The following is a 19,615-nucleotide window of genomic DNA, read 5'->3' as shown; positions in this document are numbered from 1 at the left end:
TGGGACCCAACACCACTTGTCACGTGAATAGCCAAAAACTGACACCTGGGTTTAGTCTGCATTTCCCTGGTTGGTGGTCAGGCTGGAGGTTTGGGTGTCACTTAAATTCCCTCCTCTTTACCTGTTCATACCTCTGTCCATTTTCTATTAGACTGTTTATGAGTTTCTTAGTGATCTACAGATGCCTTTAAATGTTCTTACTATTAACCTCTGGTTATATACGGGAAAAAATTTTCTCCCTAAATGTCACTTTTTAACATTGTTTATGTTGATCTTGATATTACAAAAGTTTTTTATTTCTGTGAAATCAGATTTACCAATCTTTCCCTTTATAGATTTTTCTGTATCTTACATAGGCCAGCTTTCCTCATTCAAAGATTACAAATATATTCTTCTGTTTTTCCTCAAATGCTTCAATCGTTGTTTTTTTAAAATTTAGGTCTCTGCCTGAAATATGTATGTGTAAAACCTACCTACTCCCTTGTATCAAAATGGAGAGCCAGCCGTTAGCATTAAGTACTGCACAATCCACCTTGTTCTGAATACTTTCACACCTAACTCCCCGAACACATGCATCGGTTTCTGGAGTCTACTCTGCTCTGCTCATCCCACGACGGCCCTACCGGCCCTTCGCTGCTGCTCCCCACACTGCCTCCTCTTCCCAGAGCCTCCCTGGAAGCAACGCTGGTCAGTCCCTGCGGGCTGCCGAGGGCTACGACGTGCTGGAGGCCCATCGAGCCCGTGCAAACGCCCCTGGCTCCAGCCTTGCTCTGGTCAGGGCGCTCGTGAACAGCAGCTGCACTGACTCCAGGGACATGGTAGGAGTCACCTCATCCCTTGGACTTGTGTCCTCGATGCGGGAGGAGAAGGGACCACAACACTTCTAAATTGACGGAGCCCCGTGTGGACGCCCACCACTGGAAGAACAGAACTTCTGGAAGCCCTGGTTTGTGCTGTGCACACACTCAGGAAAAGGCACCTTTCCATCTTGGACACCTGTCATGCAGCACACGTGGGCCAGGCCGGGCAGCGCAGCTGGAGAGGAGCGGCCCACCTCCCCAGGGGCCACAAGCACAAACAGTGCAGCCATGGCACCCCACCTGTTCTGCCACTGAGGCCACAGTAGTGGATGGTGATGTGGCACACAACTCTCCTGCCAGCTCAGGATCAGGTGCTCATCATCCCCACACCACAGGGGGACACTGCAGAGGGTCAGTCACCACGCACCACGGTCCTTCTGACCCACCCACGGCAGCCTGAGGGCATCCCTGGAGCCCACTAACATGTTCTGGCCAAATGAGGGCAGCATCAGCGTCACAGAGGCTTATGGGAAGGGATGGGGACACGTTCACAGATGGGGACCCGCACGCACCTGGTCCTACGTTTACGCTGACACGGAGCAGACGTCTGCAACGTCACGCTCTTTCTCAGGGACACTGCTATTCCTCTGGTTCTTTAAAAACAAAACCGCCAGTGCTGTCACCATTACCAGCCACTGTACTGGAACTCAGATCACAGGGAGCGCTAAGCTGCTCTTCAGTGTCCCCGTCACGTCGTGGCCAGCACCCCGCACACCCATGAGGGCAGGACCAAGCCTGCGACGCCAACGCACCAGGGCCGTCTGCTCCCTCCTGACAGGTCCCAGGCACGTCTTTCACGCGTATAGAAAAACCAGCTTTGAGGCGATAAGCAGGAAAAAACATGGATCCTTTCCACGGCCTCCAGTACAGAGCAAACCCCACTATGTACACAGCTCCCAGTCCAGAACAAAGGGAAGCAAAGGGCTGTCGAGAGAGAACAGAAAGGAGGTAGACCAGCGAGGTGCTGACCGTGGACAGGAAGGCTGGCTCTCAGGACAGAGGCGCTGCAGGCTGCCGCGCGACAGAGGAAGTTCTGGGAAATGTCACTCGGGGGACGCTGGGCTGCTCCCCACAAGACGGCCAGGAATCAGAACCCAGATGTGGCATCCAGGGAAACCTCCAAGCTCTCTGTAGTTTCCAGTCCTCGGAATAAAAGCCCGCCGGGGACCGTCCGGCCTCCCTGTCGCCTGCTCTCTGGGGTTGCTGCTGGCAGGATTTTGCTTTCCATCCTTTCACACTCAACCCTCCTAGATCCTTTTATTTTGTGTGTCCTTTGTAAGCAGCTAGCCTTTTCAAGTTCCAGTTTGACCATTTTTCCTTTTAATTGCTTCCTTTGGTCCTGTTGCATTCAATGTGGTTACAGAGAGTGGATCCACCGTCTCATTGTTTGCTTTCTGTTTGTCACAGCTGTTCTATCTTCTTTTGTTCTTTCTTGCCTTCTTTTGGAATATTTTTTATTTTCCATCTCCTCCCTCTAACAAAGTAAGCCTTTTACTATTCTTTCAGTGGTTCCTTTAGAGATTATAATAGGTACCCTTGATGCATCAAGGTCCAATTAACTGCATTTTACCTGTTCCCAGGCAACACATGGTCAGAATTAACTCCACTAGGGACAGTCCAATGGTTAAGACTCCGAGCTTCCACTGCAGGGGGCATGGGTTTGATCCCTGGTCAGGGGACTAAGATCCCGGCATGCCCCCCAAACATAATTAACTCCACTCACCTCCACACACACTCATGTGCTGTTGTTATCCTGGACTTTAATTCAGTGTAATGTCTTAAATCCCACAAGACATCATCAGTATTATTTTATCCTACCAGCAGTCACCTAGAGTTACCCACATACTTGCCCTTTCCCTCCTGCATTGGGTGTTTCCACCTGAGAGCATTTTCTTTCTGCCTGAAGAACACCCTTAAGTATGTCCTTTAGTAAAGGGGCTGCGGCTGACAACTTGGTGTTTGTTGGTCTGAAACTGTCTTAATTTCCCCTTTATTCCTGAAGGGTATTTTTACTGGGTTGGAATTCTGGTTGGTAATCATTTTCTGTTTCTAGGGAACTTTGTAAGCTTTTGGTGGGAATGTAAAATGGTACAGTCTCTGTGGAACACAGTGTGGCAGCTCCTAAAAATTATAAGAGTCACTATATGATTCAGCAATTTCCCTTCTTTGCATATAGCCAAAGGAATTGAAAGCAGGGTCTTAAGAGACGTCTGTACACCCAGGCACTTTGAAATGTCACTCCTCATCATCGACCTCTCCACCTCCCGCAGCTCCTGGGAAGGTGAGGTGGTGCCGGCCCCACCCACCCGCCCTGTTGCTGCCCCCCCTGCCACACCCGCCCCAGGCAGGCTCTCCTCCAGGCCCAGCGCCTGAGGCCAGAGTGCCACATCAACCCACACTTGGGATGCACAGCGGACAGACACGCCACAGACCAAAAACAGCAGGCAGCGCAACCCTGACATGGAGGTCGAGCTCGGACCCCGTCCACTGTCCCAGGAGTGGCCTCTAGAGCTATTCCTATGTTCCAAGATGCAGGCCACAGCCACACACTGACTGTCGTGTCTTCAGCCGCCTTCAATCTGGCTCCTAGTCCACCTCCTTCCCGAAGTGACACTCTCAAGAGCCTGGGCCAGTCGTTCCACAGAATGTCTCATGTGAGATCTGCATCTAACATTTCTGGCAGAACGTCACAGAAGCGATGTTGTATCACCTCAAGGAAAACCATGGGGCTTCCCTGGTGGCGCAGTGGTTAAGAATCTGCCTGCCAATGCAGGGGACACGGGTTCGATTCCTGGTCCAGGAAGATCCCACATGCCGCGGAGCAACTAAGCCCTTGTGCCACAACTACTGAAGACTGAGCCTAGAGCTCGTGCTCTGCAACGAGAAGCCACCACAATGAAAAGCCCGCGCACTGCAACAAAGAGTAGCCCCCGCTCGCTGCAACTAGAGAAAGCCCGTACGCAGCAATGAAGACCCAACGCAGCCAAAAATAAAAATAAATAAAATAAAATAAATTTATAAGAAAAGAAAAAAAGAAAAACACCATGCCAGTTGGTCCCAATATTGGTGGCAAACCCAGTGCCTGCCAAGTGTTTCCACTCTAAATTTATTACTTTTCCTTTGTAATTAAGAGGTAATTTGTGGCGGAGATACTTTGAGATTATATACAAATCCTGTTCACACCCATCACTTGATCTGTATTTATCAGCTGGCATCCTATGTACCCGAGCGGATTTTTATTTTATCCAGTGGATTATAATCCATTCCTTCCAGCTCTGCTCTTCCCAGAGCCCAGAGTCTGTCTGAGAACACTCCCCCACTCCCAGCCCCAGACCTGACAGATTTCCACCAAGGAGGTATCCGTAAACCTCCTTACCACCTGGATCCCCAAGGCTTCCTCCTCCGCATTTTTTATCACATTGTCTTGTATTCTTGAGTGCCTGATTATTTTTCATTCAGTACCTGGTTATTCTGGATGGAAAGCCAGACCCTGTGTGAAAATCTTTCTAAACTGGCCACCTGGGATGATGCTTTCTTCCCTAGAGCGTATGCATTTTACCCTGGCCTGTGGCTGGTGCACTAGGAATCCAGCCACCTTAATCCAAAGTCAGGAACTGAGAGAGTCCGGGCTGGGCTGCAGGCTCTCAGAGGGTGGGGGGGGGATCCCGACCCACGTGTGGGGCACCTTCCTCCCATGCAGGCCCCAGCCCCCTGGAGCCCAAGGACCAGCCACACTTTCCAGACTGTCTCCCTGGGCTCCCTTCTCCGATGGGTCTGCCATTCCTTCCTGCTTGGTTAGCTCTCCAAAGGCTTCAATATGATTAAAAAGAAAACCAGTTCCCAGCGTTTCTAGCTATTCTCAGCAGTTTGCCCTGAACTGTGTGGTTGTCCAATACTAGAAGTGTGATTCCTCCATTTATGGGAGACCTCCTACCCCCTGGAAATCCTCTGGATGAAAGAGGATTCCTAACTTGCACCACTCCCGGGAGGAATGTCGATTAGACCTCTCTGCTGGCCCCACCACCTGCAGCCCAGCCTGAGTGCTCACCCCACACAGCCCCGCAGAGCCCAGAGGGTGAGGCCTCATGGAATCACTTCTTCACCTTGGTCAGCATCCTTCAGCAGAAGTCTTGTGATTTTTTACTCAGAAATTCAGGCACATACTGCATTATGCTTCACGTTATGCTCCTGCTTGTTCTGGCATAAAAGTAATGCCGTAAGTGGCTTACCAAGTCCACTGAGCATTCCAGAAACACACTCAGGTTCCTGTCCTGCAGCAGCTTCACATGCTCAATTTGAGAAGCAAGGCTTCTGGTTGCCAAGGCGAGACAGTCCCTGTGCCGCTCGCCTTCACATTGGTCTGGAGGAAACACCGGAGACCAGATACTCCACTCCCTGACTCTCTCCTAAGCAAGGTGGGGAGGTCTCTGAGGGGCCAATAAGGTGCAGTTTGCTTTTCTTAACATTGTAATTTGGCCACATACAAGTGCAGTCGCCTCAAGTACCTCCTAGAATTTTACTTGTGATTCTACTGGCCCCTAAAATCCCAAATCTGCCTGTGGGACACTGGGTCTTGCTAGTCACTGGGCCTTGGCCCACACAGAGTTGCTAACTGTGGTGTGCGGTGCCCATCTCTCCTCCGGCAGGTGGCAGCTTCGGAATGGCGCCTGGCACGCGATGCATTCACTTGCCGACGTGGGGACATGGCCCAGCTACAACCTGAGGTTAAGCAGGAAAGGCACTTGTCTCCGTGCCAGGTGCCACTGGGAACACAGCCAACGAAACAGTGTGGGACGGGGCAGGGATGTGAACAATGATTAAGGTCATTTCAGACAAAGAAAATAAACAGAGACCAGAGGAAAGACGGAGCCTACGTGGCTTCCCCGACCGGTCAGACATGAGGCCCACTCAATAGTGGGCCTTAGCACAGCCCTGGGAGCCCTCCTGGCCCCCGTACCCAGCACCCTGCCACCCACTTCCTGACTCTGGATGCTGGAGTCGTTTCCAACCGTGGCAGCCTCATGTCTCAACCCACAATCCTTCTGCTCAGTGCCACACGTGCTGGAACTGGCAGGGCCCAACCCCCAGAAGTCACACCCATCTTCACCCAACACCTACTCCTCACTGAGCTCAAGCCTCACCATGTCCCAGGCCCGCATTTGCGTGCGGGGGGGCTGGCCTGGGCACTGTGGGGGTCCCTGCTCACACAGAGGTGTTGGGGACGTACCACTGCACACTGTTCACAGAGGCCTTCAGTGGGAGCTGTTGGGTGGGAGGCTTGCCACGTGGCCAGAATCACTACCCCAAAGGGACAGCAAGTCCACTCCTGAGAGCACTTCCTCCATCAAGACCTTTAACTGATTAAAGGTCACACCTTCTGGACGAAACAAACCATCCCAAATGTGACCGGCATACCACCTGCTGAAACAGCATATCTATCCGTGCACACACTTGTGGTCCTCAGCATTAAGGAAAACGTGCTTTCCTCCTGCCCACGGGGAGGCAGTTGGTGGTGCAGCCACCTGGTCTTTAAGGCAAACGTGTGCTGCTTCCTCGGCCCTGCACCCCTCGCCACGCTCACCCCGCTCCATCTCTGCACGTGCAGCCCCGTAGCACTTGGGAGCTCAAAACCCTCCGGGCCATGGAAACCTTCCAGGCCTGGCCACTTCAGGGTCTGAGGCCAGGGGGCCTAGAAGGGCAGAAGTGTGATGGAGGGAGGGGACTGCCACGCTGCCCAGAGTCCCCGCCCTGCCCATGCCACTCTCTTCCCTGAAGAGACCATCCACCGTGCACGCATCGGTTACCACGGGAACCGCAGCACTGGTCCTCAGTAAGCAGAGGCCGAAGCCCACTCGTACCTTGGCCCTTCCTCCCGGGCAGGTCTAAGCCTTCCACCTGCCTCTCCCCAGCCCACAGGCCACAGCTGCCACGTATCTTAATTCCTACACTGCAGTGCCTCCAATAGTGCTACATAATTCATCCAGACTCTGCAGTTGTTTCCAACTGAAGGGCTGGTCAGAAGACCCTGACTCTGGAAATAGGAATCCCGCCTTCCTCTGTTTAGGGGAGCAGAGGGGGCAGTGTTGCTTCCTTCTCTGGGGTCTCCATCAACTCTTCAAGGTGCAAGAAAATCCAGAAACCTCTTGTCTCAAGGTCTGGCCCACGCTCACCCCATCACTCACAGACGTGGTGTGAGGAGAGCTGTGGCTCGGGCTTGGCCCTGGTGAGCTCGCCCCGCCTGCCGGACCCACCTGCCCGTCGTCAGCAGGAACCGGCCCCACTCCGCCTTCGGCTGGTTCTGTGACCATGCCTGGCTTCCACACCTGTAAACCGAGGAGAGCAGACCCAGAACGAGCCCCACAGGCCCACGCACATTGCTAAGTGGGAGTGGGCGGCCTCGTCCTATGAGCAGGAGGGCAGAGTCCTGCTGCCCTGGAAAAGCATCAGGAGAAGTGGGCTCTGGTTCCTGTTCTCTGTTTTTAAACCCACAGAAAATAGTATAGTTATGGAATTCATGGGCCGGAACCACAATGATGCTGAATGAGTGTAAGAGAACATGGCTGACCTTCCCCACGCTGCTTCTGACAAAGCTTCTCTCTCTCTAAGCAAACGCGAGGATTTAACTTTCAGAATACGTAATTCATTTGTATATTCAAACATAAGAAAGGTTAAAGGTACACCCCGGTGAACAGGGGGGTTTATCATCCCCATTTCAGAGGATGAGGGGAGCTGCCATCTGGTCTGCTCGGCCGGCCTGCAGGAACACGGACGCTGTGTCGCCTGTGCTCCTAAAACCCTGGGTCCCTGAGAGAAGGCAAATGATGTCTTGCACACAATTACAGAGCGCAGTGTGAGGGCTTCTGACACGCGTCCACCCTGTGCGGCCGCCACCGTGACCAAGAGGATGAGTGCGTCCACCGCCCCCAGTTTCCTTGTGCCCCTTCCGATCCCCTGTCCAGCCCCACCCCCACCCATCACTGTGTTCTCTAGAATCTCACACAGGAGCACACGCCCCCTCTCATCTGCTTCTCCTGCTGGCACATGGATCCTGCAGTCCATGCACGTCGGCCCTCTCATGCTGAGTGCTGCCTGAGGATTGGGGTGCTGCAGCGCACCCTCCACCACCCGGCAACCGCTCTCCTCTGGGGCTGCACGGCTCCACATCGGGCCAAGGCCAGCGCCCACCCTTCACTGCACCAGCTCCAGCAGCAGGGAGTGCGGTCTATAGAATCACGTGGGGGGAGGGCACCCAGACCAGAGCTCTCTCCCCCCCACCCTCTGGGAGCCCAGCACTGAGGGAGGAGCTCCCACCCAGACCCCAACAGACATGCGGGGCTCGCCCCGCGTCCGTCCCCACCCGTCAGAGGGAAGGCAGACAAGGCAGCTCCTGAACAAGGCCACTTGACCCCAAAGCTCATCTTCTCACATTATAGCTCCCTCGAAACCACAGAAAAACGGCCAAGACAAAGGCACAGATGGCAAGGACACTTCCTCATTTCACTTGTAAGTCCAACTTTTTTTCCCACGTCACGTGGCTCACGGGATCTTAGTTCCTGGACCAGGGATTGAACCTGGGCCTTTGGCAATGACAACCCATGTCTTAACCACTGGACCACCAGGGCCCAATCTGCCCTCACCACCGCTTACCAGCTACTAACCTTGGGCAGGCTCCTCCCCTGCAAAGTGGACCTACAAGGATCGCCTCTTTGAAAGGAGTCCAAGCATCCTACAGAACAGCACAAACAAGGCGATGCCGAGGGCCAGACTATGCAGAAGGCCCTCAACTCAGACGGGTCCCCATGCTGTCCTGCACGGTGCCCCACACAAGGAACAGGACAAGGCTGTGTGGTAAAGGCTGCAGGTCACAGTCAAATCCCCCAATTCCACCTAACTTCCTGTACGATGCTTAACAAAGCATATTCAAGGCTCTGAAGTCAGAAGAACATCATACTCAACGGAGGCCAAGCACTCCTGACTTGAAAGATTCACAGAGAAGAAAGCCGGGGCGGGGGGGTCCACCTGTTATTATTTCCTCTTTGCCACAAATCTTTTATGTAGCTATGCTACGCAAACCAGTAACTCTTTATAATAACTTGAAAATTCACAATGTGGGTGAGGTGGATTATGGAGCCCATCTTCCCAGGGAAGATTACACATGTGTCGAGAAGACTCCGGAGGGATCCACATAGAACAGTGCTACCTGTGAGCAGTGGGGTATCAGATCATTTTTCACTTATCTGTATTTTTCAATTTTCCTGCACCAAATATGTTTCTTATATAACTTTGATAATAACATGTCCCTGGATGTTTATTGCTGCAGAGCAGTTGTTGGTATCTATGGAACAATATATATGAAGACCACTTTGAAAATTATAAAGCGCTATACAGAAGTCATATCTGGAACTTGCCAACGAGAGCTCAAACATGGTGAGAACCAAACCAGAAACCCCGTTCCTCTCTGCTTAGTGTAAACAATGAAAATTTAAATCAGCTTTTCTCTGCTCACAACCGGTTTCTCAAATGTCAGCAGAAATCTCTTCAGGACCTGGACTTACACAAATGTTTCATATCAGATTTTTAGGTTACATGGATTTGATAAAGAGGAAGTTTATGTGGTAGTGTTTTGTTTTTTTTTTTTTGCAGTACACGGGCCTCTCACTGTTGTGGCCTCTCCCGTTGTGGAGCACAGGCTCCGGACACGCAGGCTCAGTGGGCATGGCTCACGGGCCCAGCCGCTCCACGGCATGTGGGATCTTCCCAGACAGGGGCACGAACCCACGTCGCCTGCATCGGCAGGCGGACTCTCAACCACTGCGCCACCAGGGAAGCCCTGTCCTTTACTTTTTTGATCAAACAGATTCATGGTGAAAATTAAAATTTCAAATTTCTTTTAAGGAACTTTTAAAGAGTAACAGTTAAGTAAAGAAAGGCTTAACAGTTGGAAAAATTTTGTTTAGCATAGTATTAATTGGGTGAAAAAGGTGTAAATTATGTCAAAATGAGAACGTGTTATAATTAGAAATAAAGGGCTGAAGGATATTTCCTTCAGTTAAGTAGTGTAACTGGAACTTTTTACTCTTTAACATGTCTTTTATAAATGCATGGTTAATAATTTTATTTGTTGTCAGTAATTAATAGCTTATTAACATTTTCCTCACCTCCGATAATGAATCTCAAATTACAAAAAAAAAATTGTCTAAAAGCTTTAACTTAAAAATGAAACTAGATATTGAAATAAATTTGATACTTTTTTATAAAAAAAAACAAACAAATGTTTTCATCTGTTTTAAGGCACAAGATAGCTACCAAGGAAATGAGATCTCTTAAGGGGCCAAAGCATGAGAAAAAAAGGAAAACAGGCAAGTCAAACATACGGTCCCACTTTTCTCCTTGAGGTTCTCAAGCAATGACTTCCAAGCTGAGAATGTGAAAACTTCCAGAATTCTTAAGTGGGTGTTCCAAGTGCACCAAAGATGTGGTCCCTGGTGAAGACCTCAGGCCTTCAGTCGGGACCCCAATGGGCTATATGCTAGGAGAAGGGATGAACCTGAAATAGACCAGCCTGCCCAAAGACTGAAGTCCTGTGTTCAAATCAGATTGGTTCCTGGCTGGAGTAAAGTGACAGGTCCCCACACTAAAGGCCAGTCAGAAGCAAAAGTAAGCCCTCACTGGAGAAAATTACGATCAGGAACTTCAAACGATCTCTGAATTTTTCATATACAATGTCTGGTGTTCAATAAAAACTGCCCAGCATACTAGGAGATGGGACCAACTGACTCAAGAACAAGAGAAAAACAGACAACAGAAACAGAACCACAAAACACCCCAATTTTAAAATTATAGGACATTAAAATATATGTGATTAATGTGTTCAGTAAGTTAAAAGACAAGCTGGAGAATTTGAGCAGGGGACTGAATATTTAAAAAAAAAGAATCAAATGAACACTAAAACTGAAAAATATAACAAATGAAGTTAAGAACTCCACAGACAGATGTAACAGTAGACTACACACAAGTGAAGAGAAATTAGTGAATGGTACATAGGTCTGGAAAATATGCATACTGAAGCATGATAAGGACAGAAACTACTGAAAAGACTTAAAAAGAAGAAAGGTCTGACACATGAGTAACTGGAATCCCAGAAGGAGAGGAGAAAGAGAGAATACAGCAGAAGCAATATTTGAAGAGCTAATAACTGAGAACTTCCCAAAATTCACGAAAATCATCAAGCCAGAGAGAGATTCAAAAAGTACTTCAAACCCCAAGCCAGATAAACAGACATGATAGTAAAACTTCAGTAGTTTTACCAAAGACACAGAAGAAAATCTTTAACGGTGGCACCAAAAAATGACAAATTATCTTGGACGATGCAGCTGTAAGACTAAGAACCTACATACCGCGGGCAACTAAGCCCGCACCACAACTACTGAGCCCGCACGCCGCAATGAAAGATCCTGCACACCTCAACAAAGATCCCGCATGCTGCAACCAAGACCTGACACAGCCAAATAAATAGATAAATACATACATACATACATACACATACAAAAAAAATAAACAACAACTGCATAAAAAGCAATGGGGGAGTACATAACTTGTTTTAGTTTAACCTTTAGTCTTTACATTTTCCGGTAAGTGACAAAAGAACCAACTTACACTCAAATAGGTCAGGGATGCATGCTGTAATCTCTAGAGGGACCACTTAAAAAGTAGTAGTACAGGGCTTCCCTGGTGGCACTGTGGTTAAGAATCCGCCTGCCAATGCAGGGGACACGGGTTGGAGCCCTGGTCTGGAAAGATACCACATGCCGCAGAGCAACTAAGCCTGTGCACCACAACTACGGAGCCTGCGCTCTAGAGCCCGCAAGCCACAACTACTGAGCCCGCGAGCCACAACTACTGAAGTCTGCGCACCTAGAGCCTGTGCCCTGCAACAAGAGAAGGTACCGCAACGAGAAGCCCACGCACCGCAATGAAGAGTAGCCTCTGCTTGCCGCAACTAGAGAAAGCCCATGCACAGCAAGGAAGACCCAACGCACCCAAAAATAAAAATAAATTAAAAATTTTAAAAAATAGTAGTACATAAATGTAGAACAAGCTAACAGAGGGGGGCATTTGAATAACAAAAAAATATTTAATTAATCCAAAAGAAAGGAGAATGAGGAGGAACAAATAAAACATAAATACTAAAGGATAGCTTTAAGTCCAAATATATTGGTAATTATTATATATTAAATATAAATCAACTAAATATGCCAATTAAGAGTAGAACATCTGGGGACTTCCCTGGTGGCACAGTGGTTAAGAATCCGCCTGCCAACGCAGGGGACACGGGTTCGATCCCTGGTCCAGGAAGATCCCACATGCCGCGGAGCAACTAATCCCGTGCGCCACAAATACTGAGCCTGCACTCTAGAGCCCATGAGCCACAACTACTGAGCCCACATGCTGCAACTACTGAAGCCCGCGTGCCTAGAGCCCATGTTCCGCAACAAGAGAAGCCACAGCAATAAGAAGCCCACGCACTGCAACGAAATGTAGCCCCCACTCGCCACAACTAGAGAAAGCCTGCGCACAGCAACAGAGACCCAACGCAGCCAAAAATCAATCAATCAATAATTTTTTTAAAAAAGTAGATCATCTGGATTTTTTTAAAACTATCCATATCCACCTTATAAGAGAAATAACTTAAATATAAGAATATAGAAAATTGGGACTTCCCTGGCGGTCCAGTGGTTGGGACTTCACCTTCCAATGCAGGGGGTGCGGGTTCAATCCCTGGTCGGGGGGCTGGAATCCCACATGCTTCACGGCCAAAAAACCAAAAAACATAAAACAGAAGCAATATTGTAACAAATTCAATAGAGACTTTAAAAATGGTCCACATAAAAAAAATCAAGAAAAAAAAAGAATATAGAAAATTTCAGAATTCCGTGGCAGTCCAGTGGTTAGGGACCTGCACTCTCACTGCCGAGGGCCTGAGTTCAATCCCTGGTCGGGGAACTAAAATCCCACAAGCCACACACTGCGGCCAAAAAAAAGAATATAGAACATTGAAAATAAAAGACTGAAATCTCTCCACAAGAAAAAAAATTTTTTTGTAACTACATATGGTGACAGATGTTAACTAGATTACTGTGGTGACCATTTCACACTATATACAAATATCGAATGGTTATGGTGTACCCCTGAAACTAAGAGAATGTATGTCAATTATATCTCAATAAATAAATAAAAGATTAGAAAACACATAAATCATGCAAATACTTTCAAAAGAAAGTTGGGGTAGCTATACCAATATCAGACAAAGTAGATTTTTAAGCAAAAAGCAATATTAGATATAAAGACATGTTATAATAATAAAATGGTCAATCCACAGAAACAAGTAACAACTCAATGTGTATGCATGTAAACTATGGACTCAAAACACATAGAGCAAAACTGTACAGAAAAAACAACAACAGACAAATCCACATTCATAGTGGGAGACTTCAACCAATAAATTCAGCCTCGACATTCAACACTAGTGGCATATTGAAACACATAAGCCATATCTTGTTTCTGAATCCTTAATAAAAGGAATCAGATAGAATTTCTCACTTGATCTGATTTTTTTTTAAACTAGATTTCTTTATCAAAGGTGGGAGGCCAAAAAGGGTAAAACCAATGCAGAGGTAGCTCCTGGCTGTGACATGAACCACGAAGCAGTGGCTTCCTTGATAAAGGTCAGGGGTCTCAGGACGGGGATGTGAATGCTGTACTCAAGGGCACAGGCGGGCGGGTGGATTCCGCACATCTTGCAGGTGTTTTCTAAGAACTCGAGTCATTTCTTTCAGTACATATTTATCAAGAGCAGACCTGCAAGACAGTATCTTAAGCCAAGGACAAATAAGACTAAGACACAGTCCTTCTCAAAGGGCTCTGAGCTGTTTAAAGCTCAATCTGAAAGCCATTTCAATGTGCTTTTACCATCTCCCACCAGCACAACTCAGGGTCCCCAACAATCTCCAGGTTGCTAGACATAAGGACACCAGCCCCCATCTCACATCACCTATCAGCAGTGCCGACGGCTACTCAACCCATCTTTCTTGGTGCACTTTCTTCATTTGGTCTCCAAGACCCCATACTCCGCTGGTTTTCTCCAACCTCACTGCCAGGTCTCTGCAACCCTCAGCAGTGGAAAGCCGCCAGAGGCCTTCTTGTCTCTATCTACGTTCGCTCACTGGGGGGTCACAACAAGGCTCACGGCTTCAAATACCATCAATACACTGACAATTTGAGAGAGACCAAAGCAGAAGCCGCAGTCTCAGAAATGCCAAGTCACCTCTCTGCGCTCTCCTCCCACCCCTCGCCCCTCGGCCACTCTGCCCCAGCTAGGCTGCCTTTCCTACTTGCTCTTCCCTCGTCCTCCTCCAGGTACACGGTCTGTGCTCTCACCTTCTTCAGGCTTTGCTCAAAAGTCACCCTCCAGAATGAGACCCTCTCTGGCCACTCCTGTGAAAATGGCTCCCTCTGCCCCAACTTAAACTGCACCATCTGAAATGCTCAGTATCTTACTTGCGTTCTCATCTTGTATCTCTCCCTGTTAAAAGTGTAAGCTCCACAATTGGAGGGATTTTTGTCTGCTTTGTTCACTAGTGAATCTCCAGCTTCTAGAAGAGTATACGGCGCATGGAGGACACTCAATGAACGAATGAATCTGTATTTCTGTCAATTCTTCTTTTAAAGGGGCAGCTGTATTGGGGCCACACAGAGTCATCTTTCCCTGTCTGCTCAGACACAGCTTTTCTTGGTCATATGTGGACCGCTGTCCTTGAGCCCCCCTTTTGTTCTCCAAAACTCCAAAACACCGATCATAATAGTCTGCTGAGAACACCCAGTTATTTTACCAGCAAAACGAGTTTATTCAGGAATAGCAGAGAATTGCAATTCAGGACGACAATGCTATAGCAAAAACTACAGGCAAGTCCAGCAAACAAAAGAGAGGAGTGTTACTTTATAGAGAAAAGGAGGAAGCTGAGAGGGGTGCTTTGAACCAAAGTCCCTTGGAGGAAAGCAAGAGTTCAGGGTGGTGATGGATTCCTATTGGCTGAGCTGCAAGGGTTCCAACAGGCTGGGCTTGGTGCTGGGCAAGAACTCTTCCTTCCTCCTGCAGGGGCAGTAAAGTAGATACCTCCCTGCTGGGAATGCAAGGTACCTCTCTTCCTGCGCGGTCTCTAACTGAGGTGGAGTGTAGGGCATCAGAGCTCCCCTTCTGGACTCCAGACTTTAAATGAGGTTTCCTTTATTCAGTTTCACAAGTCCATTGCCAGCATAGGGATCAACTGTCCTCAGATGAACAAACAGTCCTCAAGAAGATTCAGTAAGAAATCCAAGAATTACACAAGAATGAGATACAGCATCCACATCTTCCCCAAGACGCCAACCCTTCAGCCATGCCTAATTCAGGCAAGCTTAACACACAGAACAAATGTGCTCCTGACAAGTTATATGTATGCATATAATTTTTATCCACTGAATAATCTCAAGGGTACTAAAGGCATCCCAAAGAGAATTCTCATTAAAAAAGAAAGAATCAGACTTCCCTGGTGGCACAGTGGTTAAGAATCCGCCTGCCAATGCAGGGGACACGGGTTCGAGCCCTGGTCCAGGAAGATCCCACATGCTGCGGGGCAACTAAGCCTGTGGGCCACAACTACTGAGCCTGCACTCTAGAGCCCGCAAGCCACAACTACTGAAGCCCGTGTGCCTAGAGCCCGTGCTCAGCAACAAGAGAAGCCACTGCAATGAGAAGCCCACACAGCGCAACAAAGAGTAGCCCCCGCTCGCAGGAACTAGAGAAAGCCCACATGCAGCAACAAAGACCCAACTCAGCCAAAAATAAATAAATTAAATATAAATAAATTAAAAATAAATAAATAAACTCTTCCCAAACTGACATGAGTTTAAAAAAAAAAAAAAGAATCCTTCCACAATGTTACCACCTACAAATTACATATTTTACAGTCATCACATTAGATCATCGCTAAACAGCAGTGCTCCACATCTCCTTTTCCTTCACTGACTTCTTCCCAAAGAATTCTCATTTGTATTTAAAATAAGTTTTGCAAACTAGGCCCAGCTCTATAACCATAGGAAAAAGGAGCAGTCTTTCTCCCACATATGCAGGACTTCTTGACACAACCCACCATGTCTCCCTACTGAGGGGTGGGTAGGGCCATGATGTTAATGTGAAAGTTAATACACAGAACCCTCACTTAAAATGGAGATGGGGGAATTCCCTGGCAGTCCAGTGGTTAGGGCTCCGTGCTCTCACTGCCAAGCACCCAGGTGCAATCCCTGGTCGGGGAACTAAGATCCCACAGGCTGGACAGCGTGGCCAAAAAATAAATAAATAAAAATAATAAAATGGAGTTGGGAGGCCAGGAAAGGGAGCCCTCACACCCTACCATCATCAATTGCAGACCCAACAGGAAGAGACATACCTTTGCATCTCCAACATGAAGAAGGACCACCCAGCAGGACCGAGAGAGAATTCCTCTTTGCCTGGCAACAGCTCAGCCAATGAAAAGCCACTGTACTCTGAACTCCCAGTTTCCTCCAATGGGCTCTTTGTTTATAGCAGCCCCTCCCAACTCCTCCTTCTCCTGTATAAAAGAAGTTCCTCTCCTTTGTTCTCTGGACTTGCCTGTGGCTCACTATAGACTGCATGTCCCAAATTGCAATTCTTTGCAATAAACCCATTTTCTGGTAAAATAACTGGCTGTTATATTGTTTTAGGTCAACACCAGAAAGATTTTTAAATGCTGATCCATGAACAATTAAAAAAAAAAAAAAAAGGAAGATTTCGTCTTTTTAGAGTATATATTCAGAAAACAAGAGCAAGAGAAATTTAGTAGAAAGAGCTGAAAACACAACAAAAGAAAACAAACAGAAAATAGGAGAAAAAGAAACAAAATTTAAAGGATCATTCCAAATGGTCCAACATCTAAATAACACAGGCTCCAAAATGAGAGAAGTAATGAGAAGTATTTTGACAGGGACTTTTTAAGCCAATGCAACATAAGGGAAGATTTATGTCAGAAAATCAAATGAAAAAATTCAACAACCATAACTTTAAAACACACACACACAAAAATGGCACAAGAAAGAAAATGCTTGGTCCAACTTGGCTCAGCAATGAAAACACCAAATATGGATGTAAACCAAACCCAGAATGTGTTAATAATCAGGCCAGGTGGTGGGGAAAGGAGAGCATCCACAGAGACTGGCTCAGGGCAGATGCCTCAAGGACAGCAGTATGAGCACATCACTCAGAAAGGGGGGTGTGATGGACTGAGAGTCTACATCCCCCAGATTCTGATGTGGAGGCCCTTACCCCCCCCCCCATGTGGCTGTATTTGGAGATGGGGCCTCTAAGGAAGTCACATGGTTAAATGAAGTCATGAAAGTGGGGCCCTGATCTGACAGGATCATTACCCTTAACCAGAAGAGATGCTGGAGAGCTGTTTCTCTCTCCACACAGACACACTGAGAAAAGGCCATGTGAGCAAACCATGAGAAGAATGGAATGAAACCTACCTTGCCAGCGCTTTGGTCTGGGACCTCCAGCCTCCAGAACCGTGAGAAATAAATGTCTGTTGTTTAACCCCCAAGTCTATGATATTTTGTCCTGGCAGCCTGAGCTAATACCCTAGGGTAAGACACAGTTGGAAGCGGCCATCCTGGAAAGGCCAGAGGGTCATGAGACTGCTAAATTTAGTTATCAGCCTTTTAGCATTATTTGAATTTTTCCTTCTCTCCATTGTTTTAATAAAAATTAAAATTAATTAAAATACTGGTATAGGGACTTCCCTGGTGGTCCAGTGGTTAAGACTCTGTGCTTCCAATGCAGTGGGTGTGGGTTTGATCCCTGGTCAGGGAACTAAGATCCAGCATGCCACGCTCAATGTGGCCAAAAAAACACAAAACAAAACAAAACTGGTATAGCAGTGCAAACATTAAGAAGACCGAAGATCATACTAAAAGGAAACATTTATATGCATCCTTTTAAAAGAAAAAATATGCTGTTGAAAAACTGCACATAATTCACACCCTCTTGTGATATATCTTTGTATATATTTTAATAACATACTTTCGAATTACAAAGGTTTATGTTTTATAGGAATTTGGGAAATGTCGAAAAACAAAAAGAAGAAAATAGAAAGCCTATGTTCTCCAACCATGCAGAAAAAAAAATCCCTGTGCAATCAATCCTGCTATTAGACATTCAAGTTACTCTAACTGCTGGCTATTACACGCAACATTCTTTATGTTGTTTTTTTTTTTTTTTTTTTTTTGTGGTACGTGGGCCTCTCACTGTTGTGGCCTCTCCCGTTGCGGAGCACAGGCTCTGGACACGCAGGCTCAGCAGCCATGGCTCACGGGCCTAGCCGCTCCGCAGCACGTGGGATCTTCCCGGACCGGGGCATGAACCCGTGTCCCCTGCATCGGCAGGCGGACTCTCACCCACTGCACCACCAGGGAAGCCCTATGATTATTTTAAAATATTTGTTCAAGAGAAGACACTGGCCCTACAGACTAAAAATGAGCCGGTGATCCAGAGAGGGTCAATACCAGATAAAAGCACGTTAAAGATTCTAAGGGCACAAGGCTGGATGAGCAGAGGGCCAGGGAATGGGAGCCTCCTGCTGCTGGGGGCTGAGAAGGGTGCCCACCCAGCCACACAACGCAGGGCTCACCTCTATCCATCATCAAAACTGGAGGAGTTTGGTCCAAACTAAAGAGCTGAGTCCAGTTGCTACAAAGAGTTTCACCAGTTCCGAGAAGGCTTGTGGGCTGAGGCTGTAATCCACCCAGGGGAGGGGTGAGGAGGGGTGAGCCTGAACCCCTTCACATGCACGCACAAGGTCCTGTGACCGGCCTCTTTGAAGACTGCGTTTACTTTCACAAAATCAGACAGCCAGCCTGAGTTCCAGGAAGGGACTGAAGAGATTTACTGAGTTGTTTCCTCAGAGCAAACACTTTTTGGAATTAATGAGCTCTGAGAGGACACTGAGTGGCTCACAAAAACGTGCATTTGTACTGATGTGACATGGGGGGAAAATAAAGCAACGATTTTCTTACACACACACACACGTACTCGGCCTCAAGCTGGACTGAAGAAAGAATTATTAGACTGCCTTCCTTTCCTAAATGAACAACCACTACTTGGCCAAATTCCATTATTTCTAATGACTGCTGGGTAAACTGGTGTAAATGAAGTCAGGATTCTAGAAGAGAATAAGTGAAGAGCCAGTGAGTATGAATCAAATTCCAGCCTCTGTGACGCTAACTGGTGCACAAACCTGCGAACTGGCTGATCCCCCGGCAGCTGATGCACAGAAGACACACGCGACCAGCCGCCAGCCCAGCCTCCCCAACCCAGCGGCCAGGCGGCAGAACCACGGGCAGTGTGGGCCTCGCAGACCGCAGTCTCTGTAGGCACTTCCCTTTCATAAACCCACCAACGTGGAGCCCCAGACAAAGGGGCCTCTCTATTCCAAAATTCTTCAGGCTGACAGCTAACTGCACTTCCCGGACTTTGTCGAAACCTGTCATCAAAGACTACAGAGTTTTGGGGCTTCCCTGGTTGTCCAGTGGTTAAGAATCCGCCTTCCAATACAGGGGACGTGGGTTCAGTCCCTGGTCGGGGAACTAAGATCCCACATACCGTGAGGCAACTAAGCCCATGTGCTGCAACTAATGAGCCCATG

The 19,615-nt window shown here is 47.9% G+C and overlaps 1 protein-coding gene across 2 annotated transcripts in view; it reads right to left on the bottom strand.

Annotated features, from left to right (window-relative positions):
• The window catches only part of AXIN1 (axin 1), a 50,635-nt gene that overhangs the window by 21,557 nt on the left and 9,463 nt on the right, over positions 1–19,615 (bottom strand). The window lies entirely within an intron of this gene.

The sequence above is a fragment of the Delphinapterus leucas genome, chromosome 15, assembly GCF_059928025.1.
Source record: "Delphinapterus leucas isolate spDelLeu-1000000601 "Yukka" chromosome 15, BTC_Dleu_Yukka2, whole genome shotgun sequence".
In the NCBI taxonomy this organism is placed as follows: domain Eukaryota; kingdom Metazoa; phylum Chordata; class Mammalia; order Artiodactyla; family Monodontidae; genus Delphinapterus; species Delphinapterus leucas.
This window is presented reverse-complemented; position numbering and strand designations above follow the sequence as displayed.